Source organism: Salvia splendens, chromosome 7 (genome assembly GCF_004379255.2).
Source record: "Salvia splendens isolate huo1 chromosome 7, SspV2, whole genome shotgun sequence".
Classification (NCBI taxonomy): domain Eukaryota; kingdom Viridiplantae; phylum Streptophyta; class Magnoliopsida; order Lamiales; family Lamiaceae; genus Salvia; species Salvia splendens.
Window position 1 is genome coordinate 5,014,652 of NC_056038.1, and position 10,203 is coordinate 5,024,854.

Sequence of the window (10,203 nt, forward strand, 5' to 3'; positions counted from 1 at the left end):
GCTTGTTTATCACACATGACTTATTTCTGTGAGAGAGAGAGAGAGAGAGAGAGAGAGGTTACTTACTTATTTTGTCTAAATGTGTGTTGAGAAAATGGTAGTATGAGGTGGTGGGCCAAATCTTCCACTTAAAAGACACCAAGCCATCAAAGCAAAATGTCCACCTCATCATCTCTTTGATTGAACCAGCCAAACAAATATTGGGTGGGCCCGGGCCCACTCCAGCCTGCACACATTCGGCCCACTTTGGATTATGAAAGCACAAAAGCATTGGCTCAAATAAAAGAACCCTACTACAACCACTAAAGGAGAGAGAGGGGGACAAAGTGAAGGAATGTTAATCCCATCAAACATAGATTTGGAAAATGAAATGAAAATATGGTAATGGGAAACATTTGACCTTTGTTTAATTCATCATGCACCTTTGATTGCACCTATGAACAAGGAACTTATGTTGTCTCTCTTATGCCTACTCAATCTTTGTTCTCTTCATTATATGCTTTACTTTCCTTCCCCTTTTCTTCTTTCTGCTACCAACCAATACTACTATATTGGAATACTGTATTTCATTTCATTTTTCCATAAACAATATACACATTTTTAACATAGACATGTCAAAATCTACTCACACTAAAACATATGCGCCTTCGTGCATAGGAGTTTTCGTCCTAATACAAGTATATTTTTTTTATCTCATCGGTTCGATTCATGTGAAAAATAGTGTTACACATATATTAAGTTATTTATTTATTATGGTGTTACCGAAATTTAAAAGTTAATTAGAATGATTTGTAATGTGTGCGTAATGAAAGTTGGTCAATTGAGATTATTGTGCATAATTTTTACTTATTGCCACTAATGCACTCACTATCTTTTTCTTGTCTGCATCAATTGCCTTTGAATTTTTTTTATATGTTTTGAAATCAATTATATACGTAGATGTTGCCACAATCACAAGCATGCATGTAAGGTAAACTTTGTGTCGACTATAATTCATACAAGATGTTAAATCCGACAACCTACCTTTGATGGAGCATGAAATTTTATAAGGCAAAAGAAAGTGTAAACTTTTTTTACTTTCACTATTGGAGACTTGAGTATAATTCCCCATTTCCACTTTAACCTATCTAATTGGATTGTTATCAATGGCGGTGGGGTTGAGTCATGAAGAAGCCCATAAATTTTTTTCACCGTTAATAATACTTTATTAACTAAATAGGAGTAGTAATTAAATACAATTAGCGTGTGAAATAAGGCGTGTTACGTATTAACCCAAAAGTTTAAAAATAAAAGAGAACTTAAACTTTAGATAATGATAAACTCTCTCTAACGAAAACTTAGGGATTAAAGTATTAAACACTAGAATGTAACAAATGCAAAAATTGGACATATTAATTGTTGCAAAAAAAATATTAATGGTTATCAATATACGAGATAACAAAAATCGTGAAAATCATGTGATTTCGTTGCAAAAAAGCCTCAAAATCGTGGGATTTCACAAGCTATATTTTTACTTTAACGGGTGATTTTTACTATCCAATTCGCTTTCTATTTTCCACATAAAATTTGTGCAGATGATATAAAACTCAAGAGATATAAAATTATTTGATATCACTTTATTTCCTGACCTAACCTAATCTCTGCTTTTACATAAGTGGTGTGATTGCGAGATTGGATGTAAAAATTAAACAAATCTCATATAGTCAATAAACTAAACAATTATTGCTCCTCAAAGGTGCATTTTAACTCGACGTTCTTGAAAGGCTTCTTTTTAGATTATTTTATCATTATTATTTCCTTCTGTTTTGGCTTTTCCTTTGTTGCATCCGACTCATATAACCTTATAGAAAGATAAATAACGTCGTTTTATATTAAACTATTCAAAAGCATAAAATTGCATTATGTTTTATTAGTTCTTGATTAATATTTTAATTATGTAGTTGGGACTTCTTTCGTGATAAGGTTTTACTTTATTGTTGAATTTGGGTGATCGCTTATCATCAAGTAATAATTTAGTGGTTTTACGAGATTCTATCCACTTTATTAAAGTATAGATATATAATTAAATATGTATGATTGATCCTAGATTTTTAAGCATTTCCAGCGTTTTCATTTTGCAAGAAGTTTTTTTGTTCAAGTAAGGATAAATAAAAATTGTTTATGGACTTGTACTGATTTTTATATAATCGCAAAAAATACCAAAAATCTCAAATTTATTCAATCCTTACGTTAGTATGAGTATCATATTTGTGAGTGTTGCAAAATCATCTTTGTAAAATTTGGTTAAATATTTTGTAAGCAAGTAATTTCAACCTTTTGTGGCTCTGAAAACATCCAAGCTGCGAAAATCTTATTTATAAATAAAGAGGTCATGAAATCCTACTATCCAAATAAAATAAATAAATAATTATATTATCTTACATAACCAATCTATGCAAACAAGATAGGAATATTATCATGAATAATGGAATGACTTATTACTATTAATATCACATAATTATAATATCCATTTTAAATTTAGAGTAAATATACATATCTCCAGCAATACATATCTCAAAAAATAAAAATATCTTGATCGTAAAAACTACAATAAACTTTGAGCGAATTCTTATTTTTCACAATTTGTAAGTCATTTTAAAAGTTATAAACTTTAAGATTGATGGCAATTTCTCACAATGGGTCATTCTTCAAACTGAAGGTCTACTAAATACTAGTAGTAGAATATTTTATCCTATTAGACTCATATTGTTCAACGTTGAAACGACATCGGTTAATGTATAATTCATACTACGCCACGCAAGTAGATCAAAATCTATAAAAAAAAATTATATTTAAGTCGGGTTGAGAAATGCACACCTGTAATAGTAACTTTTAAAACCAATTAGTATAATGTTTAAAAACGACTACCAATAATCCAATATTAACCCAAAGTTAATATCTTCAAAATGGAGTAAAATACTACATATATAGAGTACATATAGTTAGTGAGAGCACGTGATCTTTTCGCGCGTGCGAAAAGGCTATGGGGATGCAATACATCACATTCTTCTTTGACTACCCACCCGCTACTTTGCGCCGCTTTCTTTGCCTTGCTTGTCCACCACTAACATGCGCAGTTCCCACATTGCCACTGGACCCCACCCAATTTTTAGTACTCGTATATCATTTTCTTACAAATTTCAGAGCATGGACTTGGAGTATGTGTTTTATACTCCTATTACTCATTTTAATTTGTGAAGGAAATGGGGCAGATAGCCCAAGAATTTAAATTTGTTTAACGTCCAAAGGCAAGAGATCGATTTACTCAACATCACCCCTAAATTTTAAATAGTCAAATTTGTTAAGAATATGAATATATGACTATTCTCCAGCAACTAAGACCATCCACAACGGGTCTCGCCGGCGTCTCGCGTCTTGTCCCGGCGAGACGAGACCCCGGCGAGACGCGTTGCAGCCTCCGTCTCGTCCCGCGTCTCGTCCCGCGTCTCGTCTCGGCGAGCCACGAGACGAGCTGTCTCGCCACGCGCCTAGGCGACGTGGCGCAGCCCGGCGTCGTGCGTGACGCCCACTCGCCGGCCCGCGAGTGAGCGTCGTCACGTGCTGACGCAATAAATATTTTTTTAAAAAAAATTCGAATTTAAATTAAAAAAAAAATTGTAACGGTATTATTACCGTTTTTTTGTTTTTTTATAATTTTTTTGTTTTTTATTAAATTTTTTACTCTATAAATACTCCTAAACTCATCCTCATTTACACACAACTACACATCTATTCTTCCTATCATCTAAATTTTCTCTCAAATTTTCACTGAAATTTTCATAACCCAACTCAAGATGTCCGGCGACGGCGAGGGCAACTATGGCGGCTCCGGCTCCGGCGGGTGGGATCTCAACTCGTTCGGCGATTGGGAGAACATGATCAACACATTGGGCGGTGGAGGTTCGTCAACGCCGGGGACGCAGGGTTCGGCGACGCCGGGGGGTACCAACCACCCAATTTTGACCTTGATGCATATGTTCGTCCCAACGTCCCGCGGTTTTCGCAGGGATTATCCCAGATCCGGGAGGATTTTCCAGTTGATCCCACGCCGGGCATCGGCCGAGGCGGTGGAAGTGGGCGAGGCGGTGGAAGTGGGCGAGGCGGTGGAGGTGGCCGAGGCAGTGTACAACCCCAGACAGGCGAGGACGAGGAGGAAGAAGAGGAAGAGGATCTTGGCCGACATCCGTACAACAACCTCGAAACGATGGCGGTGTACAACGCCTGGATCACGGTCTCGTACGATCCCAGCGTCGGGAATCAACAAACCCGGAAGTGTTTCTGGGAAAAGGTTGTGAGGTCTACCACCAAATAAAGCCGAACCGCTCCCGCAAGCGCACACTTAAAATGATCCGCTGTCACTTTGACCGAGTCGACCGACAGGTCAAAAAATTCTGCGGCATCTACTCGACTGAAGAGGCGCGCTACCAAAGCGGCACCACGGCCACCGACATTTTGACGTCCGCTTTGCGCGCCTACTACCAGGACGAGGGACATCAATTCAGATTTGTTGATGTTTGGCAGGCCGTCAAGGACGAGGAACGATGGGCCGGCGGTTTCCGCTCCAGCTCGGGCTCAAACTCGAAGCGCACGAAGCATACGGCGAGTGGCCAATACTCGTCTAGTGCTGGTGCGTCTGGTGGTGACACTGCTGAAGGCATCAGCCAACATGATGCTGAATCCCAGGAGTTTGCGGGTACGGTCGGCGATGCAGGAGGATCCGCGAGTAGGCGCCGTCGGCCGCAAGGGACGAAGGCGGCGAAAGCGGCTAGAGCAAGGAAGGGCCGAGGCGAATCAAGCCATCCGGCCTCAGGATCGGGCTCGCGAGGAGGCTCGGACACACTTATGGTGGCGTACATGACCGCCACAATGGCGGACACTTCCCGCTTCTCGCACTCCCAATACGCGGCCTGGTGGAACGGAATTGTGCATATGGCAGCACAACTTGGCCTTCCGACTCCCCCTCAACCTCGACCGCCTCCGGAGGATGATTAGCCCTTCCGATTAGTTTTTTTTTTATTTTGTGTGTTTTTTTATTTTGTGTGTTTCACTCAACTTTATTTTACCCAATTAATACCCGCAAGTGTACGGGGTTATTGTAGCATTTAGCAAGCAAGAGTATATCGTATCCCACAGAGACAATTAAGTGTAAACCTAAGTACCACGAATAAATTTCAACTACTATCCAGACAATCAGGAAATTTGGTTTTGAAACTAACAACTACTAAAAGCATGTAAATTCAGAGAATAAAATAGAACAAATAAACAAGAGAGTGATAAAGCAAGTTGTGTAGATGATGGAGAAATATGCAGAATTCAAGGATCCGATGCACAACTCATAGCTTAACCCAATTAAAACCAATTTACCATTTAAAGTCTCTAGAATTGTTGAATCAATCACAATTGTAGATTAAACCCCCTCCCGAGGTGAGAAATCTGTAGATTAGGTGTAATAAGTGAAGTCCCCTTCTAAATCTTAGACCTAACTCCCAAAGGTTTGATTAGATTAAAGATCCCACTCATAATCTCAACTCTCCCGAGTTTTATTGAATTAAGGTGTGAATTATTGTTCTTTCAAGATTAAATATTTCATCCCCCGATTACTCTAAGAAATCCTAACACTCCCAATTGGTGATCAAGCAATTGATAGGAAAAAGCACAAGAATAATTCAAACAATTACAAGAGCAAGATAAAAACGAAATTAATTGGATTAAAACTATGAATCAATGCATCTTCACCAAGAATTCTACATAAAAGGTTTAGTTATTCATGTTCAAGGTAGATAACAAAAAGAAACTAAGAAAAACAAGGGAAACCATGATACGGATTACAATTGGCGGAGGAATTGAAGCTTGAATCTCCAATCTTCTTTCAAGAGTGCTTCCTAGAGAGAGAGTGTGTGTTTTTGCGGCTTGGAGAGAATGAATTTTCGTTGCCCTAGCCTTTCTCTTTTTATTTTCCTCAGAAAAATCGATTCTGGGCTAAAAATCGTCAGTCAGACGGACCCGGCCGGGTGGAATTATTGCACATAAAATCCACCCGGTCGGGTAGAAGTCTCTGGACTCTTTATGAACAAAATTGGCCACCCGGCCGGGTGGAATTATTGCACATAAAATCCACCCGGCCGGGTAGCTCCCGGCAGTCCGCGCGACTTTCGTAGATCGGTCATATCTCTCTCATCCGAACTCCGATTGGGGCTTGTGAGGTACCCACGCGAAGCTCTTTCGATGATGAAGACAATGGTACTCTCAAAATAGGATTTGGACCCTATATTGATAGGCAGATTAACGTTTGAAGCAGACCCCAGTCACGGCTTGGCTCATTTTGACTCCTTTTTACCTATTTTAACTTCAAACACTGGATAAACTCATCAAAGCACCTTTATAGTGAAATATGGACGTAAACTCAAGTAATATGCATTTAAAACCAATTATCATCACGTTTAATGCCCAATAAAACAGTTAAAATACGAGTTTATCAGTGTTTTTTTATTTTGTGTGTTTTTTTTTGTGTGTTTTTTTATTTTGTGTGTTTTTTTTGTTTTAATTTTAATAAAGTGTGTTTGTTTAAATTGAATTGGGTTTTAAAAAAAATTATAAATTAAATTGAATGAATTGTAATTAAGAGACGGTATAGAGACGGTTAAGAGACGGAGCGTTGCAGGTTCCGTCTCTTAGTTAAGAGATGGAGGAAAAAAGGACAGTGGGGCCCTCAAATAGTGCTCAAATAGTAGTTAAGAGACGGTTTAAGAGATAGAGACAACGTTGTGGATGACCTAAACATGAAAACTACTTGGATAACAAAACGTCAGGCTTCATTTAATTCCATTTCGACACACATCCATCATCACAATATCAAATTTCCTCTCATATTTCTTTGTCACCAATTTTCGCACGTATCCCTCATTTTTGCTTCATTAAATACATAGCGTAGAATGTTGCATAACTTTTCTTCTTTTTAAGTTTTAGATGCTATGTTTAATTGAATATTAAAATAATCATTGTATGTTACATGACATCAACGATTATAGTAGTAGTACTAGTACTAGGTACATTACGACGTCGTTTCGAACTAAATTTTACTGAGGTGGTGAAATTTATAGAAAGTCAAAATTTGTAGTTACATTGAAACGCTCAAAAGTGATGGATTTATCTCCCAATTAATAACCTATTCATAAACGACGATCCAAATAGAAATAAATCTAATTAGAAATCAAAAGTGCAAAAATAGGGTGTTGGTTTAGCATCTTTCATGATGAGGAGACAGGACAAGGGCATTAAATGACTTTACCATGAAAAGAAAATTACAAATTGAATTAGTTAACAACCAAACAAGTAGCGAAAATTAATAGACATTGGAATAACCAATCAAAAAAATCGTTATAATTGGTACAGCAAATGTCCTAATTATGATCCTTAACCTTTGAAAACTATCTTCAGACCATAAACTGTTCTCTCCTCTCCATCTTTAATGTGATTACGACTTCACATTGGTTTAACACTAAATTCAGGCGCCAAACAGATCCTTACTATTTTCTGCATCTGTTTTTTTACAAATATTGCAAAAATTTTAAGTGAAGTTAGTTTGATCAGTCTTGTCATGAAATGGGTAATTAATTATGGGATTAGGGCACCGGCACGTGATTTTAATTAAGAGATGAATATGAAATGTTGGCATTTAAGTGCAGTCCAAAAATATGTTGGTCGATTTTGGTTACATCTAATTTGTCGTGTTTATCTACTCAGTTCTATCAATTTGATGTAATTACGAATAATTCCATCAAATTTTATTTCTTCATCAATTCATGTTGATTTGCTATTAAACAAAAGGAGATCGCATCAGGGTTTAGTTTATGCTTAACAATCAAGTTTAATTAAAATTTTAGTATTACTCGTTAGTATATATGTGGAGTGTTTGGTTTGCAAGATTGTATCCCGGATTAAATTAGTAGTGAGTTTGGTTCATGAGATTTAGTCTCCCAACTCAATCCTAGATAGATAATCATGTGATAATTAGTCATAGCTAATCCCCTATGACTAAAATAATCTCACAACTCAATCTTAACTTATATCTTAATATTATTTTATCTAAAAAACCGAACACCACCATGGAGTATTAATTACTACTACGAACCAATTTCATTTAATTTAATATTTCGATCATGCGCAGATCGAGCTGGATGGTATGACTTTATGTATTTAAAATAAAAAACCCACTAATTTTAATGTAATAGTGACCTTATCAAAAGTTGTTAATATAATAAAAGATTTATAGCCTCAAAAAAAAACTAAAAGGATTAGAGATTCAATGAATTAGCTATAAGGAGGGACCGACTCTAGGTTTCAAAATTCGTAGTACTATATATTTCAGTAATGTAGATAATCAGTAGTAGTAGAATAGAATGTGTTTAGGTCTTGAAAGTAAAAAGTTACTCCTTTAGTTCCTTAAATCATCTTATTTTACTAATTTTATTCAGTTTTTTTAATTATCTCATTTAATTTTCATTATTTTAATAAATATACTTACATTCTTTTAAAATTTTCCTCTTAATTTTAAAAATAAATCAAACAACTTCTTAAAATCTACTATATCGTAGAATAAGGCCATCCACAATGGGGCGCCCTAAGGCGCCACGTCAGCATTTTATCCTCATGCCCTTCCACCTGCAGTGGAGAGCTTTAAGGGGCGCCATAAGCATTTTAGTGTTTTTTGTTATTTAATTTAAATGTTTTCAAATATATAAATGCAAACTTATTAAAAAACACAATGATTAACTAAAAGAACGGGAAAAAAATTCATTGATTTAAAAAAAGTTACACGAGTTAGAAATAAAAAAAAGTACAAATGAAAAGTGAAGATGAGGTATATATAACAAAATTTTTGAATTAAAAAAAAAACTAAAACGCGTTGCATCGTCAGCGCCATCATCCGCGTCGCCCACAGTGGGCGGGCGATGACGCGAACGATGCCCTATCGTCCGCGCTTCGTCCGCGGACTAAGCGTCGGGCGCGGATGACGCATCGTCCGTCGTCCGTAGTGCCACAGTGGCGGACGATAGCGCGCCCGATGCATCGGGTGCGCTATCGTCCGCCCGATGGCCTAATTAATAAGGAAAGAAGGAAATAATATACTCCGTATTTAAGAAAATGTGGTGGTGAACTCTTGGGGTTGTAACTACAGGCCTACAAGGTTATTCTGTTTATTACCGTGAGAATAATTGAGGGAGTAGTAATTTTTGATGATTTTGTTGGAGTATTTATAATGGGGAGTTGAGGTAAAAGAAGATCATGTAAAGATGGAGCAGGTGAAATCCCATCAGCAAGATACGATGCTACAGTCTACAGCTACCCTATTCTGTCTCACCATTTCCAACCCCTAAAACCTATGCTCCCTTTTACAGATATGGCAGTAGTTAATTTAACATGCAACAACAATCACAATCCCATCTTCTACTTGTACAATGCCTCATTTCATTTTTAAGAAACTGATATTTTACTGGAAAATTGAGAGCATTTGGATGCTCAATGGAATTACATACTGCTAGCAATTAAGATGCTTTATTGGAAAGACAATAAGAGAGATACAGTACTTCCTCCGTCCTCGAAGAGTATGAACTTTGAGTTCAGCATAGGTTTTAATGCAAATTGGTAAAGCAAGAGAGATAGATATATAAAGTTTTTTAAGTATTGTTAATGGAGAATGAGTCACACCTCATTAGAGAGAAGAGAGTTTCCAAAATTAAAAATTCATATTCTTTGGGGACGGACGAAAAGAAAATAATGCATACTCTTTAGGGACGGAGGGAATACTGCTTTACTAATTTTTTCATCTTTAAAAAGGGTTGAGTTTATTTGGATAAGTTAAAAAGAAAAATAGTGTATATGCATTGCTGACGTGGTAAAGTGGTTAATATTCTCACATCCGTCTCATAAAAGTATGTGCATTTGAAATGACACAAGAATTGATGCACAATTGGTAAAGTAAGAGAAAAAAAGAGAATGATAGTTAGAGTATCCTCATCCGTGCTCTTGCCAACGAGCACGGATGTGGGCACGGGCTTACTTTTACTCCATGCTCTTAGGCAAGAGCACAACACCCACATCCGCGCTCTTCCGCAAGGACAAGCTCAAGGGTCTCACCATTCTATTATTCAATTTAAATAAAAA